The 27486-nt window shown below is 39.1% G+C and overlaps 1 protein-coding gene across 3 annotated transcripts in view; it reads left to right on the top strand.

Annotated features, from left to right (window-relative positions):
- Positions 1 to 27486, top strand: part of grik4 (glutamate receptor, ionotropic, kainate 4) — a 248850-nt gene that overhangs the window by 53753 nt on the left and 167611 nt on the right. For all 3 annotated transcript variants that reach the window (XM_026364954.1, XM_026364945.1, XM_026364962.1), the window contains exon 2: positions 15683 to 15883. The gene's annotated coding sequence lies outside the window, so the exon portion shown is untranslated. The remainder of the gene's footprint in view (positions 1 to 15682; positions 15884 to 27486) is intronic.

Below are 27486 nucleotides of genomic sequence, written 5' to 3'. Positions count from 1 at the left end.
CATGTAGTGAAGACTGTCGCATTGATTTGCTTGTATGATAGTTGTGTTATGTTTTAGTGTGAGATAACAGTTTGTTTAATGGTAGAGATGATAACAGCTTCAGTCACTTTGTCTTTGTCTTTGTCTCAGGATTTCTTCCTCCATAAGCACTTTGATTTTAAGATGGAGTGGCCCCGGCCTCACCCCACTTGGCAGTTTGCTCCTCTCTAGCTCTTCCCAGCTCTCTGTTACACACAGACACACACACACAGCCCGGGTGAGGTTGACCATCACTACAGTGTTAGCACTGTTTGTTTCACCCTGCTTTCATAATTGGAGATCTGTCCATGCTCCTCCTTCACAAATTCCCCACTCAGCCGCTGTTGCTTTGGGCCACCTCTCTGTTAGGATGAAGGCTGATTAAATTCAAGTCACTGGCTAGCAGCATTGGCTGCAACAGACGAAAGGAAAGAAGAGCAGAGAGGAGATGAGGGAGAGTGGCGTTTGCAGGAGAACACGCTTGAAGTGTGATGACTGTCTTTCTCTGGGTGTCATCCTCTTTAATCACTAAAGCAGGGCTCGGGAGAAGCAAACACTTCCGTTTCAGACAGCAGAAGAACAACTTGATTCATATTTGCCGATTTGACTTTATGCTGTTTACAATGTGTATGGGGAAATCATCTCTGTTTGAAGACATGTCAAGTGATGCCCTCAGGCTCTGTGCTGGGCATGTGTCCCATGCCATGTGTTAGAGCAACAGCGGGTGTTTTCAGATGTTGTGCTGTAATGGGGGTCCTGCTGTAGACGTCACAGTCTGTACCAGCTGCCATTGTAGCAAACAGGAAAGGCACTGATGGCATATAAATTTACTAACGGTAGTTTGTGTTTGGTGAAAATGTCTTGTTGAAAGAACAACACTGATGGAAACATGGATAATAAACTAGACAGACATGAAAACACCAAGCATAGAGTCAGTGTGAATTTCCTTAACATCATCATGATTTATGGATCTCAGCAATTAGAAAGATGGTGGTCAACAAACAACACATTTTATTTAAAGCGTCTTTCAAAACACTCAAGGACACTGTACAATCAACAACAAATCAACATAAAAAATCAACAAAGGACAAAACTGACCACACAAGTACAAAAGTAGATTAAAGTGAGTAGGCAATCTTGAACAGGTAGGTTTTGAGTTTGGATTTAAAGATACCAAGAGAGTCAGTGTTACGGATGTCCTGTGGTAATGAATTCCAAAGAGTAGGGGCAGAACGGCCAAAAGCTCTGCTCCCCATGGTGCTAAGACGGGCAGGGGGGACATTGAGGTGGATGGCGGAGGAAGATCTGAGTAAACGAGAGGAGGTGGCAATGTGGAGGAGATCGGACAGATATGGGGGGGCTAGGTTGTGAATAGCCTTAAAGGCATACAGAAGGATTTTAAAGTCAATTCTACATTTGACAGGAAGCCAGTGGAGTTGTTGTAGAACAGGGGTGATGTGTTCGGATGTGGAGGTTTTGGTGGTGATGCGAGCGGCTGAGTTCTGGACCAGTTGGAGCTTATGAAGTGATTTTTTTGGGGAGACCGAAGAGAAGAGAATTGCAGTAGTCAATACGAGAGGTGACAATGCAATGAACAAGGATGGCAGTCGTATGGGAGGTGAGGGAGGGACGGAGACGATTAATGTTCTGTAGATGATAATAAGGCAGACCTGGTGATGTTGTTGATGTGGGATTGGAATGATAATGAGCTATCGAGGATGACACCAAGACTCTTAACCTGGTGGGTGGGGGAAACAGGAAAACTGTCAATATACATGGGAAAACTGTCAACTTTGGCAAGTGTAGATTTTGTGCCCACAAGGAGGAGTTTCGTTTTATCACTGTTTAATTTCAAGAAGTTTGAGGTTAACCAGAGTTTAATATCGACTAAGCAGTCGATAAGGGCGATGGAAGGGGGTCTTGAATTTAACTAGCTGGAGAGGTAGAGCTGGGTGTCATCAGCATAGCAATGGGACTGTATATTGTATTTGTGAAAGATAGTTCCTAGGGGAAGAAGGTAGGTGATGAAGGGGGTCCTGGGGCCCATACTCTTCGCGGCCTGAGAGATAAGAATGAAACCAGTCGAGGGGGGTGGAAGTGATGCCAATGGAGGCTAGTTCGATTGAGGAGAATTGTATGGGAGATAGTGTCGAAGGCCGCACTCAGATCAAGGAGGATGAGGATTGAAAGTAGACCAGAGTCAGCTGCAACAAGGAGATCATTGGTGATTTTTATGAGTTTCTGTACTGTGGCGCGGTAGAAAACCAGACTGGAAAGAATTGCTGGTTAGGTGAGAGTGAAGTTGAAAAGCAACTATTCTTTCTAGAATTTTGGCAAGGAATGGTAAGTTAGAGATAAGGCGGAGGTTATTGTAGTTTTTGGGATAAAGGCCAGATTTTTTTCAGTAACAGCCGCAGTTTTCAAGAATGCAGGAACGATTCCAGTGGTGAGGGAGGAGTGAATGATAGCAGATATATGGGGAGGCAAAGAGGAGTGGCAGGATTTGACCAGAGTTGTGGGTAAGGGATCTAACTGACAAGTACTGGACTTGGATTTCTGAAGCATCAGGCAGCCGAAAGCTATTATTGGAGTAAACCAGTTGTGGGTTGGTGGAAGAACGACAGTACAGTCCAGATGAGTGCAGACCAGAGGTAGATCTTGTTGTCCAACATTGCGCTCTGCTACAGCCGTATGATCACTTAGCCAGAAGGAGTGTCAGACAGGTAGGCTAATTTTAGCCCCGCTGATGTACAAGAACTCAGGAGTGACAACTGGATAGTTGGTCCAGAGGTAGATGGTTAGTTTGAGTCCCACATAAGCGCAAATTGCACAGCTCGTTCAGATAGATTGAGGAGATAAAAGTTAGTTAGTTACTTGTGAGAAGCGGCAGTAAATCGGGCCAGCGTCCACTCAACCGAGTCTTTCCAGTTCATAGCATGCCCTCTGTGCCCTTTGCTTGTTCATCTTACTGAAACAAATCTAGAGGAGAAGTAATACTTTGGAAAACATGGTACTTACAAGACTTTATATTGCTCACTTGTAGCGTGAATTAAGTCAAGTCAGATTTTAAAGGTTACATGCTCATTAAGAAACAACACTGGATAATTGTTCTTGAAAAATAATTGAAAAAATTACTTTATTACTATATAATCACTGCTCCTATTCCTACTAGTGCCTTTGCCATTCGTTCAAAGATAGTGACTGATAAATGAAGATGTCAGCAAGGATCATTAAAGATGGCATTTTGTGCAGCTGAATGTACAAATGTGAGGACAAAGCTAATAGGAAGAGGATCATTTCTAGGTTGATGTGACACCCTAAGCAGGTGAGACAGTTCTCAGCGAGTAAAAACTAACTAATTCAGGAGTGGATAATGGAGCTAAGATATCACCTGGCCCCAGCGACCCAGTGCATAGCAGAAGGAAAGCAACATTGTAACCTGTGATGGAGAACTCACTGTGTGGCTACGCTTGAAATGAGCTGATCTCATTGTGGCCTTAGATCAGTCCAATCCTGAGGACGGAGCCAAAGATGGAAGAAGAGATGATTACATTATTATTATTAATAGGTGAGATTACACAGAAAAGTAACCTTTCCTTCTGTGACTTTTGTTGGTGAGGTTTGGATTTAGAAGTTCACATTTCTAACGAGAAATGGGAAAAACTGTAAAATTGTAACGCTGTGGTTTGTTTTTGTAGCAACTGGTGCCAGTGAAAGAATTGGGTGGTGCTTATACTCTTTGTGTTTCAGTCAGAACGTAATCTACCGGCAAGAGGGACAAATTAAAACTAATTGTTTGAGACGGAGGGTCAGAGGAAGTATTACATCAAGGCACATCAGAAACAATCTCTGTGCGAACTGTGCTTAGGAGTCAACAGTCAATCCCAAGGTTTATTTCCTGGCTCCTCTTATTATGTGTCAAAGTGTCCCTGAACATGGCCCTAAACCCCATTTCACCCAGTGCTTCAGGCTTGTGCTTGTGAATGGGTGAATGAGAAACAGTCTACAGAGTTGCTTTTGAGTAACAATATGGTTTGAAAGTGTAATGTGCAGTTTTTGGTGCAGACCATTTATCATGTGGAATTATAAGCCCCAAAATAAAAATATGATCTTGAAAAGATGCAAAAAATGGTCTCTTTAAGATAGTATTTCTGTGTGGTGTGATGGGCAAATTTAACAAAAGACAATCACACTGCACAAGACACGTAAATTGGTGAAGAGTTCCTCATTTGGGGAGTCATGTAGCTTAGTTGGTAGAGCATTTGTCGATAAACACAAGGGTCAGTGGTTCGACTTCCAGCTCCTCCTGGCTGCACATTATATGTGTCTTGGTATTTATTGTAATTTTATCAGCTGTGCTCTCGTGCATATCCACCAGTTTTGAAATTCAGTGAACGTTTGATATGCACAACCGTTATCAGTTGTTCATGAAATTCATCATTCATGCCTGGTACCATGTTATTGATCTTGTTCCGTCAGCCTTTGTCAATAGTCTATTTGACAGTGGATATTAAACACAGCTACTGCATTCTCGATTAAATCAGCAGTGGGCCTTTTTAAGTGATGTTAAAAGATGTTTCTAGTCCAAAATGAAACATTCATTAACTGTGTGTTGTGTTTTATCCCGTTCTCCAACACTAATTTCCTGATTCATGGCTTGTTCATAGAAATTTCCTGGCCCTTAGCTAACTCATTTGTATTCTGGGTGCATCAGTAAATGGGTATTAGTTACAAGTAGACAAAATAGGAAATGAGCTCAGAAAATCTGTATAATTTTGGTTTGTTTGTGTCGCGGGCACAAACACCAACTTTGAGCTTCACATAACAGGGTTCTCTTGTGATTTCAGACTTCATTTTGCAGGAGGTAAAACAATTACTACCAGACAATGCGCAATTGAGATGATCAAATTAGTGCGGAGGCTGAGGGAGGATGGGAGTCTTGAAGGGGTGGGTGGGATCGAATGAGATACATAAGAAGATGAAATGGGAAGCCTGGACAGGGACATTGTAAAGCAAAAAGGGATCAAGGTGGGCAGCAGAGAGGAAAGAGAAAATAAGGGGGTCAGACGCTCCCATGAGTTTTTTATTTATTTATTAACAAAGCCTGAAGATAAGCTTGGACTGGTATTTCATTTCTCCTCATTCATTCAGCCTGACGTTGTCTTCGTGTTAGATTTCTTGTTGGTAGTGGGCGTTATTTTGTTTGCTTTGCTCGAACCAATCAGGGATGTATCTGTCTCTATAGCGTTATTTTCCAGTTGATACAGAACTTGCTGTAGCATTGCTAAGGAGCAGTTAACCTAACGTTGGCCACATTAATCAAAGAAGCGCTTCGATGTAAGACTTATTTTCTTGAGCTCCTATGGCCGGAGGGTTACCATGAATCAAAGTGCTGGCAGTGTGAATCTGACTGTGGACCTTTGTTACATTTTTACCTCCTTTCTCAGTACTGGCACTATATGTGATAAAAGGCATAAGATATTTCTGGATGTCAAACGTTTCTGCTGTTTTTTTTTTATCTTGTCTGTGTTTATTGTCATTTTTCTGTTATTGTTTTTTCTTTCTAATTATAGTTGTGTGAAGGAAAATTGTTGTTGGTCAAACAATCATATTCTCTAAATCTCCTAGATGCGAGTGGCATTTACACACATTTTCAGTGGTGACTTAATTTCACTCGTGTTAATAATCATATCCATTTGTGAGCAAACATTACATCAGATGAATTATTTGGAGACAACAGTGCAAGAATTCTGATACTGTTGTCACTGTTGCAGTCAAATCCTAATTGTTTCCATTTTTAACCAGCATTATTTATCACGGTTTATAGTCAAATGTCAGTCCGATCATCTATCTTTAACTAATGTTAATTCCTTCACTTACACCTGTGTCCAGAAACTTAAATTGGGCTTCTGTGCTCTTTGCAAGTTGATGTAGAACGACACCATTTTGTATGAATCGAAGATGGTTTAATGGTAAGAGGCATCACTCTTTACCTCTTCACAGCTACCAAACTGGTTCTGTTGCAACCACTCCAACAAATGAACACAGGGACACAACACAGTCTTTCACCACTCCGTTGTCAACCCGCGTTTTCATTGAAAATGTTACTACCTAACCATAAGTTGATCAGTAAACAGATCAGATTACTCTGAATAAAAAAGCAAGGTAAGTATTCAATGTAATTTACAGACATCGATGTTGTGAAAAACATTTTAGTGACTTGTTCTCTCTGGAACATGCTTTGTCTTAAAAAAAACATATAAATTTGCCCCATAACTTTGTTCACACACACAAGTGTTTCACAAACCTGCTGTAGCTTTAGTAAATGGCTGGAGCTGCAAAACAAGGAGGGAAGTGATTAAATGCCTTGAAGGAACAGAGATGAAAAAGTGTGCTCTTTTGCCATATAGTTTCTAAGTGTATACACCCAGCAATATGGTATTTTAAGAGACAACTGAGTCACTAAGTACTAATGTAGTATTTACTCACAAATAATGAAAAAAACAAGAGAAACTACAATGAAAACAATAGGAAACATTTTCCCCCACTGGCAGAATTTTAACCAACTAAATCTTGAAGCATAACTCTGAAACCACATACATTTTTAGAACGGGTGTTTTTTGCACCGTACTGTTGAGCTTGTGCCCGGATCACTGGTCCATTTTATTTTACTGCAACATGCAGTGAGTAAGAGCTTTTTTTTAAAAAGACTTTTTAGCAATATCATATTCTGAATTTAAAAATAGCATTTTATGAGAACATAAATACATAAATACATTATGCCCATTAAAAAAGAAAGAAAAGCCTTTATCATTAAACATGTAGCATACGGTGACTGGCCTATTTGTTTATGCCTCATACTGCCTTTGTATTTTATCATTTCCTACAGACAGATTGGTTTGATCATACAATAAAGTGCACAACTTGAAAGTCACCGATTAATAACAGGATGTTCCCGTCTGTGTACTTTAAGGATGACATGCAGAGAGAAACAGGCCCCTTTTCTCCACTCAGACTCGATCAAACGATCTCAAGGTCACATGGGGATCAAAAGAGTCTGAAGTATAAATCAAACACATTCTCCGTCACTTGTGAACAAATGACCATAATGGATCAAAGGCATGGATATAGGATCATCAGTGGAACAAAACAACAGATGCATAATTGCACTTAAAAACACATTTTCATTAACGCACTTCATCAATGCTGTTGATTTTAAGCTAAGATTAGGCCATAAAATCGAAGCCTGCAGGTTCAAATCATAATTGAGATGATGGTTTGTGGTGCAAAGAAGACAATTTTACCAAAAAGATAAGGTTCATGAAATTTTAATGAAATGAAATGAATAGATGAAATATTGTGCCCTGCAGACATTATGATATTGTCTTTCATCACAGTGATCATTGATTTCTCTGCAACGTTTGAAGAAAGTAGAGGAAATATTTGATTTAACTCTTCAAATGCCAGTTCATTGTTTACCTATCAAAACAATACATCAAAGTTGTGATCTCTCCAGAACTTAAAAATAGACTTACTGTAGCATTTATTTATTAATGTAAATGCAATTAATCTCACTTTAACTTCACACATACTATAACACACTACATTACTAAGTATTGTGTGTGTATATATATATTATAGTTACTGCTTCTGGTCTCAGGTCATTCAAGCACTGCCCTTTTCCTTGAGCTTGTATATTGTGTGTGTTTGCATATGCATTGATGGTTGTGTTGATTTAATTTACAGCCTTCCACCCAAACAAATGCAAGGGCCCTTTCCACATTAGAACTTCTCACGTACCCATAAATTAAACTCAGCATGTACTCCAGTCACTGGCCCACTCTTGCGTGCACCGCTCAAGGCTCTTCCTCAGTGTCAGCTCTTCATGGTCAAGCATCTCATCTAAGACTTATTAGTGAGTGTTTCTGTCTCTGTGTGTCAGGCTGCAGTAAACTCAAACAGGTTGAGAAGGAAACAGCCTGCAAAACAAAACTGGAAGCACCTGGAGACTGGAATATGAGACTTGAATCAATAAAGGGAATGGATACTTTATGAAGTGCTGAGGGCGTGCGGCTCAACATGAACACAGGAGTGTGTAAATTAGCTCATGGCACACAAAGACACTAATGAATCACTGCTTATGAGGGAGATATGAGGCTAGGAGGAAAAGAGGAGGAAGATAATGAAATTTATTCAGCATCAAAATTAACTCCAGTCACAACTGAAATATTTTTATGCATATTTGACTATAAATGGATATTCTTTTAATATTAGCCACAATAAAAAAATCATTTTACCTATTTTGAGAATGTCCATAGTGAGGTTTGGTGTGGAACCACTTAGAGACAGACACAAAGATTTGAGGTATGTTCTAGGTCACACAGTTAAGACCATCAACTGTTGAAAATGTGAGGGAAAAAAAAACAAACCCTTTGAGTTAATAGACGTCCGGAATGGAATGAAAAATACTTTATTACGTAGTCGATGTCAAAGAAAATAACATGCTAATATTTTGTGGTTAAACCTGATACCTGAAGAGTGTGTGTGTAATTCTGCATTTGTTTTGTCTTAAGGGAGATTCTAGAGATGCAGAACATACTGTTAGGTTCGAAACCATTTGGATATGAAGGACTTGACATGTTCATTCATAAAAGATTATCATTCGACAACTGGATACAATGTCATTGTAGGTAGTTTTGTAGTTTGTGAAAATAAGATTTTATATGCTGGTTATAATTTATCCACCTGTAGTCTGTGGCTGTCACTGATTTGTGTTGGTTGTTGTCTTTTTTGAAATTCAGTGTCAGATTGAGATGTTTTTTTTTTTATTTATTTATTTTTACAAATCAGTAACATGCCTATCGGCATAAGTATTGTCATAAGCAGGATTTCCTAACAAAACACATTCATCCGGAGGTAATGCTGTGTGCTGTCAGCTTTTATGTTTTCTGTGGTAAATTATGCATATACCCATGTACCCTTAGGGATGAATATTGTACTCCAGGTCATGCATAATAAATGAACATGAACAACTGTAGGATACACGAACACCTGGCATCCTCAGGTGACCTAACAGGATTGAAAGTCATGTTGCTTTGGTAATTCTGGCCACCCAGGGGATAGAGGCTAGGGCACGCCAGCAGTGTGGAGGCCTGACCTCACTATTCCACAGTATTGCTCGCAAGCTGGGTCTAATAAGTCTCTCTGAAATTCTTCCCTTCTGGTTGGACAATACACCTCAGGCCTAACTCATCACTTTCTTGAATGTCCATAGCATTGCATCAGAGCTTTGTGAGAAACCTCCTTACTCATCTTCAGTGCTCTCATATCTGGAAGTCTTTTTACTGCTCCCCATTGGCTGGTACTTCTCCATGCTCTTCCAGGACTCTTTTTCACTATTTATTTTTTCTCTATTGAATGTTGTCCAGTTCAAGGTCATTGTTGTCTTCGTAGTGTCACCGTAGGGTCACAGTGAGCCAACGGGCCATCTCCGTTGGCCATGAGAGAGGGAGAGCAACAGTGGATGTGTGCATGTGTGTGTGTGTGCGTGCACAGCTGCTTGCTGGTGTGTCTAGTGCAGAACTGATTTAAGGCCCCAGGCCACAGGAAGAAGGCTACTCTACACTCCAGGCACGTCCCTGAAACCAGCAGCAGCGGAAGCACTATTGCCATTCAGCAGTGTCGACTGCAGACGCCTAAATGAGTCTGTTCTGTCCTGCAATGCCCAACGTGGCAGTCCGCCACTTACTCAGCTTCTGTAGCTCCTAATATACCCTCCCCCTCCTGCTGCTACTTCTCTATTCTCTCTTCCAGTTCATCCCTTTCTTTCTCTGCCTCATTCATTCAATCATCCACACAGCTCCACCTTCATTCTTACTGTCTCTCCCTCACACTCATGCATTCCTTGCATGTCCATGCATTTTGCCCTTCTGTCACCTTTTCTTTACAGTAACAATCCATCATGTACAGTACAGCTGCCATGCTCTGATTGGATACTGTCCTTCTATTGCAAGGTCCAAGACAGAGATGCTTATGATCAGACAGTGTGACAAGGCCTGCAGATGTGTAGACTGTCACCTAAATGTGAAACCTTCAAAGTGACATGTAGCTGTGATTACAAGCATTTTAGGAAAGAAGCTCTTTAGGCTGTTTTGTTTATGTTTTCTTACATAGTCAAAAACCAAATGGATGTTTGTGAAAAGATTTTCTTAGTTTTATTATATATCATTATATATTATATCATTTCTAGCTCTTGGTGTCCATTCAAATCCTTCCACTAGTGCATGCTTGTGGTTGACTCTGTAGTTAGGTCAGATTTGTCCTCATGATGTCTGCCACTGTGTGGTCGAGTTACAGAAGGACATAAACCATATGAAATAAATCTGTTAAAATGTATCTTGATGAAATGGAAAATATAGCAGTCATGCTGTGTATATAGTATATATAGAAGGGTAGCTGATCAAACCGCACAAACTAGTTTGTAGTGTAACCCAGTTTCCTTCAGACCATGTGAAGATGCTTCCATTTTTAGTTGTCCTCCCATCTGTCACCCACTTTGCATTTGTATTTTTTTAGTCTTCCATTTCCTTTCCATGATCTCCCTTTGTATTACTCACTTTTCTGTCTCAAACTGTGTGGGTGTGACTTATTTTTTCTATTGTTTTTTAACAAGTTGTCAGCAAATGTGAATAAAAAAGTTGTGCAGCTAGATTAATAAGCAATAGAAGGATTAAGGCTTTGTTTTTAATTAAAGGTTTGCCTTCCTTAACATGATAACTGTATTTCATGTCCGCTAATTTCTGTGTAGGCGGTAGAGAAAATGTTGAGGGTTTGCTTCCTCATGCCTGCATATTTGTGGTGTCATTGTACACAAGTTTTCACCTAATGTCCCTTTTGCCACTTGGGTGTTGATGGAGGAGGAGTGGGGTGGGTTAGCATCGGGGACGGTGTGATGACAGCTCGTGAATTCTAAAAGCTTTATCGGTCCCCTGCAGCCTGCCTGGGCAGCTCACTGCCGCCTCTCATCTCTCCTGTGTGTTGCATTGAATATGGCTCTCCAATTGGGGTCACGGCACAGGCTGATACGAAGCTATATTCCTTCATAACTGGAGGCAAAGCTACAGAGTTCAGCATTAAGAACTGCAGCAGAGAGAAGACAGGTCTGAACACAAGCTGACTGACAGACCAAGACTCTCTCAGATATAAACATTAGAAAACAAGAAATGCTATAGTGAAACGTGTGGCTCTTCAATTTGTCCTCTTCAAATACAGTCTGCGATCTGTCAGTTTCAGACTTGCGTCATCTAGTGGAGATAGCTCTCTCCCAAATATCTTTACTGTTGCTTTCGAAAAGTATTAACTGAAGAATAGCAATTCACTATTGAATTTTAGTTTTGTATTTAATGTCTGATATACTTTAAATCAGAAATATGAAGTCAAGTATGATGTGGTAAAGAGTAGACAATTATGAAATACTAAATGGCAGCATGTTTGCATTGCTGCATATTACCTTAGCAAACTATCACAGTAAATCAACATTTGCTGTCAATGCAACGTTGGACAGTTCTGTGGCCGGCATGATGGACGGGAGCTTGTTGGCTCAAACTCTGACCATCTCAACAATATGTGTAGCTGTCACATGCAATCTAGTGAACTTAAGTTCCCTGAGAATACACTTGAAGCTTCTACTGCATGAACACTTCATAGAATTTTCACTTGTAGTTGCTGTAAGGGCAAATATATTTCCTGTATATTTCCTTCTGAAAAAGGTGGGTTGTTAGGCTGCACTGAAAAGGGCAAATAAATCAAAAGCTTCCAAACCGGTCACCTCAGCTACAGCAGCTCTCAGCAGTGTAGCTTGTTCTCCACAGTTTGTTGCTTTTCCCAGATTACCTATAGGGATTGATGGCCATGCCAAATCTAAAACAGAAAAATCCATAGCACCCGCCTGCCCTTTCCATATTACATTGATTTCATGGTGAAGTATCAATCTGCATATGTCATGTACTATTGCAGCGCTCATAATACTACAACACGTGTCTTAGAAGTAAATCCACAGCACAGGACAGCACTTTATCAACTTGCTTTAGGAGACCTTTTTCTCAGTTTCTTTTTTGCATAGGCAATTGAAGAAAAGTCAAATGAAAAATCCATCAGATCTAGGTGCTGATGGATTTTCTTCATGAAGTGAAAGCTAAATTTGAATACACTTACATTTGTGCAAACACACACACACACACACACACACACACACACACACACACACACACACACACACACACACACACACACACACACACAGCTTGTTAACCTACCTAGTCACCGCAGTTTGACAGGTACGACAAACAGCTCACATAATCAATTCACACATGTTTTTAATAATGACAATAATCGAACGATGATGATATGATTTGAAATGGTTAAAACGTTCCCTAGATCCAGAAATCACATTGAAACACATAGTGCAATGTTTGTTGGAATCAGCTACTGGTTAGTCGCTGAACTACATCTTTTACAGACACTTTTTTTTATTGTGAACTGTGTTGATCCAAAATATCAGCTATGGAATTTTCTGATTGGTGTTATAAAAATTTCTCAGTGCCTTTGTGAATATTTTTATGTAGATTTTTTTTTCTCTAATAAAATTAGAGAAAAAAACAGAGACACATAGTTCATAGTGTTTTGAAAATAAGAACAGGTGACATAATATTGTTATTATATTATATTTCATTTTCCCATCTAAGTTCCGCTTTGCAACAAAAGGAACACTGTGAAGAAAGTTCAAATGAACTTTACTGTTCACTAACAGTGAACTGTTAGCAGGTCAGTTAGCACCGCTGTACGTTTGGCCTTGTTGTGTACTTTGTCTTTGCAGAGCTCAGTAAAGAGTTAACAAGTACTTGTGAAGCATACAGTGCATGAATATCATCTGCACACAAAGCTGTGCCTGCCCATTATTTATTTATATATTGTTTTGTGTTTTTGTTTTTTTTTTACAAATGGCTACAAACCAAATTTCTGTTGAATGTGAGTTTGTGGAAACATTGAAGCCTAAGGGTAATAATTTCTTCATGCAGATGGTCCAAAAAACATGAGACAATTTTACAAGATCTTTTCATATTGTAGAGTTTTTCAGTGCAGTGGTTGTGTATATTTTAAAATGTGCCTTGCAGCTAGACAGGACTGCTTCTTGTTTTCACTACATCACAAGCATGTCATTAGCAGATCTCTCTCAACCAAACCATAATTGCTTATTTCTCTTAGAAATGTTGTGATGTTGCTGTTTGCAAATGTATTTCACACCTAGAATCATCAGTGGATTAATAGCCAGTGGGGAATTTGGAAACCTTCTTGTTTTACAAGAAGGTTGTACAATCAATTGGTTTTACAACCAATTGATTGCTAGAAAACTGATAAATAGAGCATTTATAATTTCTTATATATAGTATTTATAGCATTATAAATCTAGCCCTGTCTTTTTTAAGTGAGTGTTTCAGCACCTACTAGTAGCTTTGCATGTCTAGAAAAAACTAGTTTAATAAGTTTAATTTACTCTTTCAGGTTTGTTTTGGTCCTAATTTTCCAAATCATATGGGGGTTACCCCATGGTTAATGTTTTTTTTTTGCAATAATTTAATTAACTTACTGCAATTAAATAACCTATATTGTGTTCACTTTTCAAAGGCCCAAGCATGTATTATTATTATGTTAAATAGATTCATATGATGCATTCGAGTGCAGTACATTTGATGTGTAGAGGATGTATTTCAGACTTGACATGCAGTGTGACTGCTCCAAAGTAAACTTTACGGTGCTTTTTTTAATGGTGAGCACAGGCAGAACAATTGGGATTTTATTTATTTGGCCAGTGTTTGACAGGAAATTGAATCTGTACCTATGGCTTGTATACAGCAGCCTGGAGCTTTAAGGCAGGAAGAAGAATAGAAAGAGAGGGAGGTGAGCGGGGGGCAGAGCGAGGAACATTCAGCAACAATATCCTTTCTGCTTTAACTTTACATACGTCAGCACTTCAGAAGTTTCCCCCATTATTATTTATCCCACAACCCATCCAAGAACTTGAAATATTCATTTGATGTAACCTTTCCTTCTGTGTCTACTGTAACTTGTACAAAACGTTTTTTGAAACTTGCCGCAGTCAGTTACAGATACGTTGATTTCTTGACTGGACTGAGCAAATGATTACAACTGGATAATCTCTCTAAATGTACTTGAACTGACTTTCAGAACAAACCAACTTGCTTAAGTACTGCTGGTAGTGTCTCTTGCTTTCCTGTTACCATTACAAAGTAGAACTATTCATTTGTTTTCTGTTGAAAGAACCAAATATAATGAGGTCCAAACTGCAAAAGACAAACCAGCACAACTGTTTATTGATAATATAATAGCATGTGGTTTGCCTACATGTCCAAATACAGGACTTGAATAGTGATAAAAGCATGTTTTGTCTGCTGCAGTGATATTTTGCTTAAGAATTATTCATCAGTTGTTTTGCGTTCCTTGTTGTACATACTTTATGTATTCTGTCTCATAGAGGACTTAAATCCACTATTATGCAATGATAGTATCTTTCAAATTATTCTGACGGCACAGCTTTTTGTGTGCACAGAAACTATTATAAATCCCAGTGAAAAATGGTGCAGTCTATTTGTTTAACCCTCCATTGTCATACCATTGTTTTATACAGTGAAGGTGGGCAGCTGAAATGTTTTGATCCTTTCAGATCACAGATGCAGGATTGAATCACATCACAGTGTTGGTAAAAATGGAGCAGAAGTGATGTGCTAGCCTTTCAAGTAGAGAGCAGGTTAGATTGTATCATAATAGGTATACATGCTCATGTTGGAGCAATAAGCACTTAACAAGGTCACTAGTATTTGAATGTGTATACGCATGCCTCTGCGTTAAGAGAAACATACTGTACGTTATTTGTGGCTTATGTGTTCCTGCAGATAGTGGCAGGACAGGTTATGCATACACAGTGTGATGTAGATGGGTGAATTCACTGTGGTGTTAAGTGATTAGGTTGATGTCTGGGGAGAAGTTTAATTCTGCTCTGAGTGAGGGTGCCATTAAAATGCAATGACATGAGATTAATGCTCATCTTGTAAGTGACATTTACGTTCTCATTTACCGTGGAAATTGTCTCGCAATATTGTGTGCTAGGCCTTGTTTTGAATGTTGATGAGATTCAGGAGCTGTTCAAAGCATGTGCAGTGACAGTATGAAAAATGTTGGATGTGCTATATAAAGAGGAAGGGTATCTAGCTGAGTAAGGGACAAACAGTAAAACAAGACCATCAGCAAAATGGGACCATGAACTTTGAAACTGCGGTTTGCAGTGCAGATTCTAAACTCGGTGAATGTTGTACAAATGGCTGTCCTCAGCATTAGTGGGATTACAGACGCTGATACCTGACCAGAAAAATGATTTATAATGCAATACCATTGTTCTGGAGTTCCTTTTGAAAATGTATAGTTCACTTTCAGGAGGGTAAGCATGCATCCTTTGATTTCACTCACACTCTTTATGTCTCTGGACTACTTTATATTATTATATGTCTGTCTGTGCTTCATGAAACCATACTCATCTTTTAATCTTTTATGTTTTCTCACTCTTTTTTTTCTTCTTCTTCTTCTTCCACAGAGCGTCTGTGCGCAGCAGAGCAACGTGCACGGCCCATACTGCACGTTTGTGTGTACATACACACTTGTGCAAGAGCCGGGGGCACATAACTATATGTGTATATGAGATGAGGAGAAGCTAAGTGGCTACCACAACCACCCAGATCAGACAGCCTCCTGCGCTGCAAGATGGATTAGAGCCCTACACCTCAGGAGATCAAAGGTAGGGAAAGATGTTTGGTAATCAGCCGCCACTCACCTGCCCTGTTCAATGACTGCATGGAGAGAGTGAAGAAGACAGTGAAGGAGAGAGAGGAAATAATGAATGACAATGAGTTTAAGGACTGTTGGCCACCTGTGTGTTGTATGGTTGGACACTGAGACCTGTCGGGTCACAGATTTTATTAAAAAGTTGCTCTAAAATTGAATCCACCTTACAAAATCAGTATATATATATATTTTAAATACCTCTATAAAATGGGCCTTGCATGAATGTTACCTGTGGATTAGTAGCAAGATGTTGAGAAAAGAGTATGATGTTATGTCAGTACACCTAATATGGCATTTCAACTCCAATGATAGGATATAGTGCTGCATACATAAAAAACACAAGGCACCGTCTGTTAAAATAACATTCAATACAGTAGCATAATAGAAATTGAACAGAGGGCATGTATAAGAGAGTAAGAGAGTCAAGCTTGACAGTAGATAGTGGAATAAGTTTTCTGATTATTGAAGTGGACAATATCAGAAATCTGAAACATCTCTGGCAAACATCACAATAGATGTGTCAACCACGTCCAGTTTTGCCAGCCTCTTATGTTGCGAGTCGGAGTAACAACTGAATGGGGTTATTGTGGGTGGTTATTATACTGTATTGCTCACTGTTTTTAAAAATAAAATCAGTGGTGAATGTAATAAAAGTCCAGAAAAGTTCTTCAGGAAAAATAAGCATGTTAAAAAGTGAATGATTTACACCTATCATATACTTAATTAGAAGACTTGAGAACTACCTGCAGTCAATAGAGTGAAAAGATCTTTTCTGCATGGCCAAATGCTGTCTCTGTTCTTAGACTGAATATGAAGGACAAATAGTTCAGTGCAACCTAGTGTTCACACACTCACTGTTCTTTTCAGTGAACACTACGTTATGTAAAAGGAAAAAGGACTTTTTTATGATCATACAATGTTTTTACAGCACTTACTTGGAACAACAAAAGCCGCTCATTGGTCCATAATTCAGAACTGTTTGTGTGAAACTGGATTATTTTATTGAGTGTTCTTCAGCTGAGACAGAGGTTTTTGTCCATCCATTTCAAATGAATCCATAAAAAATACATTTTGTATTTGAATAGTTTCCATTCTTGTGTGGTCTCAGTCATCAGTTTCTGCACCTTTGCCCTTTTTACTGAACAGTCGATTTTAAGATGGTGCTTTAAGTTCCCCCACGTTTGTGCATCTTTGTGGCTTTTGCACAAGGCATGGATGTTTTTTTTTTTTGTTTGTTTTTTTTTGTACTAATCGTTGTGTTTGTGAAACCCCTGCGCAAAATGCTCCTCTGGGACCACAGTTTAGAGGGAGAACAATAGGTTTTTCTGGAAAATGGAGGCAGACTCATTTGTCATCATAATGTTGCCTTTAATCATCAACACAGTCGGCAAATGGTTAAATCCAGCAGCTCATTTTCATCTCATTATCATACCTAAAGGCATTAGGCATGATTGTAGAAGGAGAGTCAGACTTAAGTTGCATAGTGACATTGCAAATCTTGTGTGACTGCCTATCAGGCTGGTCTTCAAGTGTTTATACAGCAGCGCTTGAGCTGAGGCTCATCTCCTATTCAAACAGTCAATAGAGATTTTAAAACATCTTTTACATGACTGGGTGTGTGTGTGTGTGTGTGTGTGCATGCGTGCGTGTGTTGTAGGCATGTGGCTGTGTGTTGTTCAGCCAGATCCAGACTACAGTCAGCAAGAAAACAAAGTCCCTGATGTTCTGCTGACATGCTCGCATCCTTCTCTCCCACATACTGACAGCATAGAAACAGGCAGAAATTGTAAGCATGCTGTGGCTTTGCGTACGCTTTTTTCCTCTCAGACCCACCTGACTGTTTGACCTCCCTTACATGTATTTGTTGAGCTCACAAAAGCTGCAGAGATATTTTTAGATAAAGGTACCAGACAACTGGAACCTAAAACAAATGACTGAGTTGTCAGAGTTGTTTTTTAGTCTTATTTATTTGTAGGACAGGATACATTGTCATCTGGAGTCTCTCAGACTACCTTCTGTGCTCCGTTGAGTCAGAATAAGCAGTCACAGAGGGCTTTAGTTAAATACTAAGAGATTTTGGAACCATCATCAGTCAACTCACCATGTTTCTGTTAAATCAAAATGCTTATTGGAAACACGATGAACACAGAGCACAGATTTTTACAGTGAATTCTTGCTGAATTTTCCCCAAAATCCATAATAAATTGATTAAAATCCTTAAAGGAATGGTTTTGTCATACACTCATAAAAAAGAATATACAGTGGCAATGTTCTTTTCAGTAAGCAGCAGCTTCCTTCATGGTGTCCTGCCACCGACACCCTGCTTGTTCAATGAACACAGATGTTAGCCAGTTCTAATGATGTCTTCAAATCTTTGTCTGTCACTCGGGTTGTTTCTTTGCCTCTTTAATGAGTGTTCATTGTGCTCTTGGGGTCATTTTGACTGACCGCCCACTTCTTGGTAGAGTAGCCACAGTCCCAAAGTGTCTTCATTTGTAGATCGTTTGTCAACTGTAGACTGGTGAATCATCTGAAAGCTCCTTTTGGCGAGGCATGGCTCAGATAAGAGTATTATTCTTGTGTGGAGCAAACTCCAAAAGTTTGAGTGTTTTTGTCAGTCGAAGCAGCTCTAGTCCACACCTACAAACTCGTCATCTTAACTTATGCTAATACCTGACTCCAATTAGCTTTTTTGAGGTCATTATTCAAAAGCTTCACATATACACTTAGATGAAGGTCAGATCACATTTTATGACACATTAATGCAGAAAATCATGAAATCCCAAAGGGTTCAGATACTTTTTCTTGCCACTGTACAAATACAGAAGGTAGAAGTATGCAAGTGTGTGAAAACTGTTGACTCTTGACTTTTAGCTGAACTTTGAGGGTATTTTGCACAGAACAATGGCAAAACAGTTTGGCCCTGGATTTCACTAAGCAAAAACAGTATGTAAGACTTTCCACTGGATAATTTCTGAATTAGTTAATATGTTTCAGTCTGCAACGCAAGGAGGTGAGCTGACCCCCTGAATGAATGACACAATCTTTCCACCTGTGGATTTTTTTCCCTTGATGGCATAATCCAAGATCCAAGAAATAAGCAGGATTCATCAGGCTTATATTGTTAAGGAGGTGTTCAGGGATCATGTGATATCACTTTCACACATGGATCGGACATAGCCCCACTGAGACCCTTAGGGGTGTGCTGGTAAAGACTTAACACAGTTGTTCAATACCATGACCAGTACAAGAATGAATTTGAATTAATTTAAAGAATTTAATGCAACTATGGATGGAAATAAATGAGGTGGCATTGCATGAGCTGATTGAAACGACACCATGGTGAATGCGTGCTGTAACCGTTCCTCTAAAGGTTCCACATGAGTGGTGGTTACACAAGATAGACGTGTACAAAGAATGATAGATAACATATCTCCACCATAACCTTTTCAATTATTGTGGCAAAAGATATATTTACAGCAAATATGCATGAGCACGCACGCACGTGCACACACACACACACACACACACACACACACACACACACACACACACACACACACACACACACACACACACACACACACACACCTCAGAAAGTAAAACTACTTATTTAACCTTTGTCATATTACAGGCTCTTAAGTGCGCCACTGACAGAAAACCCCAATTCATATTCATATGCAGGATAACTCATATTTTTAAGCCACCACATTATCCCACAGGCAGATCCAGTATGCTGTGAATACAAATGCCAGAACACACAGTTTGCTGTAAAGACATTGAATTTCTCTGAGGCATCAGTGCCCTGTGAAATCTGCTACTGACAGAATTTGACTTTTTACTGACTTTGGCTCAAAGAAAGTGGTTTGAGGTGATGGTTTCAATTTCATTGCCCACATGTGCAATCTTGCATAAGATGCAAGTATTGGATATCACTTTGGTGCAGATGGTGTATTATCGCTCCTCAGTATGTGTAACCACAGCATTCAATATTGCCACAGGGCAAATCCTTCTGCTCAGCCTAACTGGGAATGTTATGATTGTAGTATGTTATGCTCATTAAAATTATCTTTGCTGCACTTTGTTTACTGCATCACTGATGCTCTTTCCACTGCTCATAGCAAATTCTTCTTTACCTCTTTAGCAGAAATACAGTGCATGTCCGATGAACTTATTCTCTCTTTTTTTTTCACAGAAAGTTTTATGTGCTTTGGTGTGTGTGTGTGTGTGTGTGTTTGTGTAGCTTCACATATTGGTGTGTATGCAGGTGTTAAATAAACTGTTTGTATTTGCGTGTTGACTGAATCCACGAGTCGGCCTCCATCTGCTCCTGTCTGTGTTGCCGCTGGGCCACCTGCCTTTTTCCTCCCTCCTTCCCTGACTGCTCCTGAGAAGTAGAGATAAGGCCCACTGATGTTTGTCTGCTCCCCGGCAGATTACTGAGGCAGACAGGTACAAGAACTCAGGCAGACATCTATAGTATAGTGGAGACCAAGGAAGAACTTTCGTGGGATGCATAAGCTTGACCAGAGCACCAGTTTGTCTTGAATACCACGTGCTTCCTTTACATGTGCTGCTGTTGCTGCTTGGTTAATTACGGTTTAATGAGATATATGTCAGTGCGGTGTGGAAAGTTCTTTGAATTAGAAACGAAAAATGATTGTGAAAGATACATGTAATGTCATGTAACGTAATGTAATGTAATGTCACTGATTGTCTTCATGACTTAAAAAAACCTATTTACATAACTAGGGTTAGTTGGTTGTTATTAGTTTATTAATCCACTAATACTTTTTATTTGGTTCTTAGTGCATGTTTTTTGGGATAAATTTGGGAAGAATCTAAACATTGTGATGCATCAATGCATTTCCCACAAATTGATGTATTTATCAGTCATCAGTTTATCAGTTACATCGGCATGTTGTTCCAGCCCAAGCACAATAATTGTACTTAAACACTATCCACTGTAACGTGTCATTGCGTTCCCAAAGTTCTGAGATTAAATTGTTTCTCCTGTTCAATACTGATCAATCTCGTTTTATTTATTATAATTTTTATTTTCAAATAGCCAGTTTCAAAGATATCACCTGTTTTTGATATTTTTTTATGAAAGCATTGTATGATTTAATACTAGACTAAAGGAATAAACGGTTGTCAAAATGACACATAAATATGAGATATTTTGTAAGTAACATTGCTAAAATGGCATTTTTTTGTCATGTCTGTTGCAAAAGACACAGAATAAGCTATAATTTTATTGCTAAAAGCCACAACCCATGCTTATTTTTGCACACAAGTTACTAATGTAATGTTGATGAAGTTTCTCACTGTGACATTTTTAATTGATGGTTACGACTAAACATAAAAAAATTAAAGAGTTATTTTATTCACATATGGGTGGGTGTTCAATTAACAAAAGCTTTCGTAAATTAAGTGAGGGCTTAAATATCAACTGTGTGTGTGTGTGGTTGTGTGTGTGTGGGTGTTTATGTATGGGGTAAATGTATGCAAGTACAGTATATGTGCAAACATATTTGCATTTTCTGCTCCTGCGTAGAACGCGCAGCAGCAAAAATTACTTTACCTCTTTCTCCATCCATTGAGGTCAGGGCAGAGAGAGGAAGAAAGAGAAACGAATAGGAAGGTTGATGTGCTGCAGCAAAAGGGTTATGAAGAGGGAAGACAAGCAGAAAATGGATTGGGAAAAACAGAGAATAAAGAATAAGGGGGTCTAAGTGTAAATAGAGGGATTATAAATGGATCACAGGGATTTTAGCACTTATGTGTTACTTGTATATGTTCCAGACGGAGCTATTCCCATACTTAGTCCTTTTTATCAGACATTATACGCTTATGTTATAACTAAGCATCCAACTTCTGCTCTCTGTTTGTGTTATTTTAAACTCTAATGTTGGTGCTAGATGTCTGCCTCTCCCCGATTTTTACCTTTGTGTCCATTGCTTCTCTTTGATTGACTGGTGTTTGAAAATTCCTGTTTAAATACATTGGTAGTTTCAATATTTATGTGGAGGGTAGCGAATGAAATGAAACACATTGTTCACTCCTCTCCACACCATGCGGTAGATAGGCCCTTCCACATGCCCAACAGCTCTACTGGAAAATGAAATTAGAGGAAAGGAGAGATGTACGTACAGAAACAGGACAAGGGATAATACATGATTCACATGCACTAAGCCTTCTCTGTGTAGGATATTGAATATACATGGGTGAGAAAGCGAAGAGGGAATCTAAGGGTTTAGAAAGAGTTAAGAGGCAGACTTTAACAAGGTGAAGTACGGCTTATGAAGCGAGCTCAGACTGAATTAGTTGGTGTAACAGCTACTGAGACTCACTGACTGGCAGATTAAGCAGAATGACAAATGATTTATTAAAGATCTTTGAATAGCTGCTCAGTTCAGTATATTTGCATGTAGAAGCAGAACATGTTCAGAGCTAAATGTTTTCATCATCCACTGTGCCTGACTACATGTTGTACTGTTTTGTAGAGATAAAAATTGCCAGTTTTTGTGTGTGAAGTTACTGAAATTAATAGTGAACCATCTTAAATAGAATTAAATAACATGGGTGAATGCTGTGGTGGCCTGTGGCAGTTCTCAACTGTAAATCTGTGGCTGCAACTGGCAGGTAAATAGTAGTTTAAGTTAAATTACAGTTAGATGTACAGAAATGCAAGTATTATGATAGACAGCTTTGTCATAGGGATGAGCTCACATTTTCTGTGAAATTGGTAAGAATGGATAATTTTTTTTTTAATAGTTTTCTCTAATTTATACACATAGAAACGTAAGCTTATGTTTCAATAGCATAACTCCAAACTGCTGAAATCTGTGCACAATTACATTGGTCTCACTTAAATACCATTTTAAATCACAGTTTTACAAATCTTTGAACACAATTGCATCATTGAGCACACTGTGTTCACTTAGAAACTCTGGGCCTTCCAGCACCCAGATTACCAATTAGTCTCACTCATGCTGTACTTATTCAAACTCAATTGAGAAAACACGTAAGTCGTGTGTTAAGAGTATAAAAGTACATGTATAAATGGTGGATGCATTTGATGATATCCACGCAGGTAAATGCCAGGAATGGATCCATCATGCCATCTAGTCAGAAAAAGTATTTGCACCTTTTGGAATTCCATGGTTTTCTGCATTCATTTGTCATAAAATGTGATCTTATCTTTATCTAAGTGTTTATCTAAGAGTGTTAACAAATATAATCTTCCTAAAATAATAACACAAAAAAAAGATATTTCATGTCTTTATTGAGAACAACCATAACAACCTCACAGTGCTAGTGGAAGATCAGATCACGTTTTATGACAAATGAATGCAGAAAACCATGAAGTTCCAAAAGATTTGAATCTGATTTTGAAACATCAGATTGATCAGAAATACAGCATATTGTAAATCACTATTAGCTGTTTTTAAAGGAATATTTACATAAACATATAGAGACCAATCATGTGCAAACATTAGTACTGTCATGTCCCATTGCATGTTGTGTTTGCTAATGCAAGTTTACTAATTTAAAAGGATAAGTGATCATTAAAAGATCCTTTTGAATTTATTACAGTGCTTATGTGATGCTTTGATCTCTGTGAGATATAAACATATGACAGCTCTCTGTATTGTTTTGAGAAGAAAGGACATGGTTTTCTTGATGGTGCAAGATATGTAGAGTTTTGACAAAGTAGTCCATAGTTTCTGGAAATGTGTTTAAACGTCTGAGAAAAACTGCAATTTATGCAATTTATGAAAGCTTGTGCCAAATTAAGTGTGTTGGGTTTATTTTTAGCTTGTTTAATTATTTCTGTTTTACTGCAGGAGATGTGCTGAAACACCAAACACAGCAGGTTCCTCTTGTTAGGCCCTCACATGGCAGTCATTGACACATAAATTACTTTTTGTTAAATAGGACCAAGCAGCACTTTTTCAAGATTTCACCTTTGGCTGTTGCACTGTATATCCTGCTGTGCAGCCTGCGAACATGGAGCAGTGATTTCAGTCAGCTTTATTAACTGCTGTTGGGCTTTATCGGGGGCACAGCAGTGCATAATTGGAAAATCCAAACCCATGAAACATAATCTCTAAAAGGTTTTCTTTGCCACTTGCATCACTGTTATTTATGAATGTGTGCCATAATTTCTGCTATCTAGACTTGGAAATATATAAAAAGATTCACTCTTGAACGCACAAATCTGCTGATATAATTCACTGCGTGTGTTGGTTTTGTTCAGGCTGTATTTTTGTAAGTTAAACTCAACGGCCATGTCTGGCTTTACTGCCGACCACAGTACTGCCTGTTGAATGGCAATGAATATCCTCAACAGGTACTCTCTGGTATAAGAAACAGAACAAGGGACACAGAGGGATGGTGGAGTTCAAGGAGAGGTAAAATAAGAGAAAGAGAAGAGAAAGAACTAAGTGAGAGAAAAATGAAAGACATGAGGTACACCAGAAAAGAGTAAGAGATAATAAGGAGTAGAGAGGGGAGTTCAGGGAAAGTGGAGACTGTTGAAGGATTTAGCAAAACGAACCAAGACAGGGAGAAAGACAAGATCCTCAGATATTAGAAACAGTATGAGCAGCAGAAAAGGAGCTCTTCAACAGAGTGCAGGGACTAAGACACCACAGCATCTCCAGATTTGATCAGTGTATGAATGAAGGGCAGCGGCAGGTAGAGAGGGTAGACATAACATCTGGCTCTGGAGGTGCGTGGTGAGGGGTGGTACTGTTTCAGCTTTTTCTAGATGCTCCCCAGTTCCATTTGCTAATTGCGAGGACCGCCAGTCACAGCCACTGGGTGAGCTGGCTGATGGATGAGACGTCTTTGCTTGGCGTATCTAATGATAATGGGGAAGAAGAGGTCAGAGTTGGATTATTACTGTCTGGTGGCATGACGACAATGATGCTGACAGTGCTCAGTCTACTTGATGAAGCCACTGTTTTCCAATTGAATCTGCTGATAATTGATTGGTTAAGGCTGGTTAGAGGTATTAATGGGTCCAAAAATTGGATACACATCTAAACTCAAACCTATTCTCAAATGTCCAAAGGGTACGCTGAGTACACTTTGCCAGTGTGAAGCAATAATGCGCATTTAACTGAGGGTTAAACTTTTTCAATTTCCAGCCAGAAAATTGCTGCCTTGGTAGATAATACCATCTGTACTTGTCGGCAGCAGAAACATTACAGGAGAGGTGCAGGATTGGGATATCACTGCATGATGCTTTTATCATTATTTATCAAACAAACATAGTTTGGAAAAGATCTATTTGAAACACTCTCTTTTATTCAATGAGACAGCAGTGAGCAGGGCATTTAATTCTCCTTGCCACGAGGGAATGGAGCACAGAGTAGCCAGGAACAGCTTAGTGCACACAGAGCAGCGAGAGGATTTGTCTTGTAACTTTGGTTCTTTCACCCTGCATGCCTCAGATGCATACTGTTAAAACTAGAGCTGATCTAGCGTGGTATTTTAGGAAACAGGTACTTCAAAAATCCTTAACCTGGTGTAATGTGACACATGATTCATTAGCTGTTCATGGATGTTCAGTCTCACTTGATTGACAGTGTCTGATGTGAACGTCTCCTTGTCATCCTGTTCAGGTGCGGTGACTCATTTGTAGGGTCATAGTTATATTTTTTTAAATAACACAGCTAACAAAAGCACATTTTTGTCATTTATTTTCTAAAATGTAATTTATGTAAATTATGAGGTGACATTTTTTATTGTAGCTCTTCAAGTAAATAAAAAAAAGCAGTGCAGGATATTTATAATCAATTTAAATCAACAGTAAGCAGAACTCTTAAGGTTTAAGGCACATTAACATCTACTTAAGTGTTAATCTAATTCGACAGGGTGCACTGAACCCAAAAAAGTTGCTTACCAAACCAAATGTTATGTGTCAAACCATTTTTGACAAATATACCCTCATTCATTGCCTGCAGAAAGTTTATCTCTTGCAGTTTTAATGTTGCGTTGCTGGCCCTCATAAAGCCTGAGGCTCATGTCATTTTAAGACTAAATGAAACACAATGCTTGCATTTGGAACTGCAAGCTAATACAGTTAAACATGAATTTAGCCCTCAGAAATATCTTGACTCTTAATAATGAAGGAATGCATTTGTATGCAACCCTGTCGCAGTCCACGCTGCAGTGAATGGAGGGTTGGGAAGAAATGAGCACAGCTCACATGCCGTATTTCCATTCTCGTTGGGCTTTTAGTTTTCACTGAGCCGTGAACAGCTCTCCCATGACAGCACAGGTAGAGAGCATCTGCGAATGGCGAAGAGACAATTTGCTGTTGAATAACCCTGGTGTTTGTATGTGAGTGACAGGTCCTTATCAGAGTGCCAGCTGGCTGATCAAAGTTGAAAGGGGGTCAGACTGAATTAAAGACTAGCTAATTAAAATGTCCAGGGAGCATGCCAACCCTCATTTTATTTATCTTCTCAAGCACAGTTGGGGAGAGAACGAGATAGGTGAGATGTGGGAGAAACAAGAAAAAGGAATAAAGGTATATTATCCCACAAGTTGAACTTCATCAGATAAAGGAAAATAGATTATAAAACCATCTCTCTGCATTTTTGGGAACAATCAGAGATGTGTTGTTCTGTGATATCTTGGTTTGAAAGTCCCACCTGTGTGTGAGTCAGTGGTTTTGATAGGAGTTGGTACAGAGAGCAGATTGCTGTAGATGGATAGGTCAAGGCCCCAGGCAAGGAAGTAAAGCATGTAATGGAGCATCCTTTAAAGACTTGCCACTTGTCAGGATGGCATGGCTTTTTTCAAATCTCTCAATTTCACAGCCTGTTGGAAAACATTGGACTCTGGGGTAGCTGGTGTGTGTTTGTTTGTGAGTGTATGTTTGTATAAGGAATCAAGGTTGTTCCTGGTATAAAGATCACTCTAACATCTACAACATAGCCTCCGTCCCATGACTGAGGGTTTCTCTCAAAAAGCAGCAGCTTCTGTAATAACAAAATAATGCATTCACACACAAGTAAGGAAAGAAATAAAATAAATATTACTTTGAATATGACATTGTGGCTTTTTGGGCGTGTAACAAAATATTACAGTTTGACAGGAACAACTTTTATAGTTGGAAGACAACTGCTGTAGTATCTTGTAAAGTGCACGACCATTCAAAGATAAATCTCCAACTTTGAAACTAGTATACTGATAAAGATGACTGTATTCAGTATATCAAATGACCACAAAATGCTTGTCATAAGAAGAAAATTATGCTCAGCCAATAATGCCAATGTACTATAGCTGTGAGTTTGTCTTTCACTTCAGAGTTTTTGTTGTGAAGGTGTCTGAGACTGACAGACACTGAGAGCGAATCAGCCTAATGAGATGCCATGTTGCTCTGTGGAAATGATTACCTCAGGAGGAGAGGCATTAGATTGATGAGGGCAATCTTTGCTTCTGTCCCTGAAATGCACCAGTGCCTTCACCACCAGCACCACACTATTTAGACAGAGGCATGTCAGACCATGTGACCCAGGATTTCCTTGGAGAGTT

Source organism: Anabas testudineus, chromosome 13, assembly GCF_900324465.2.
Source record: "Anabas testudineus chromosome 13, fAnaTes1.2, whole genome shotgun sequence".
Lineage (NCBI taxonomy): Eukaryota > Metazoa > Chordata > Actinopteri > Anabantiformes > Anabantidae > Anabas > Anabas testudineus.
This window is presented reverse-complemented; position numbering and strand designations above follow the sequence as displayed.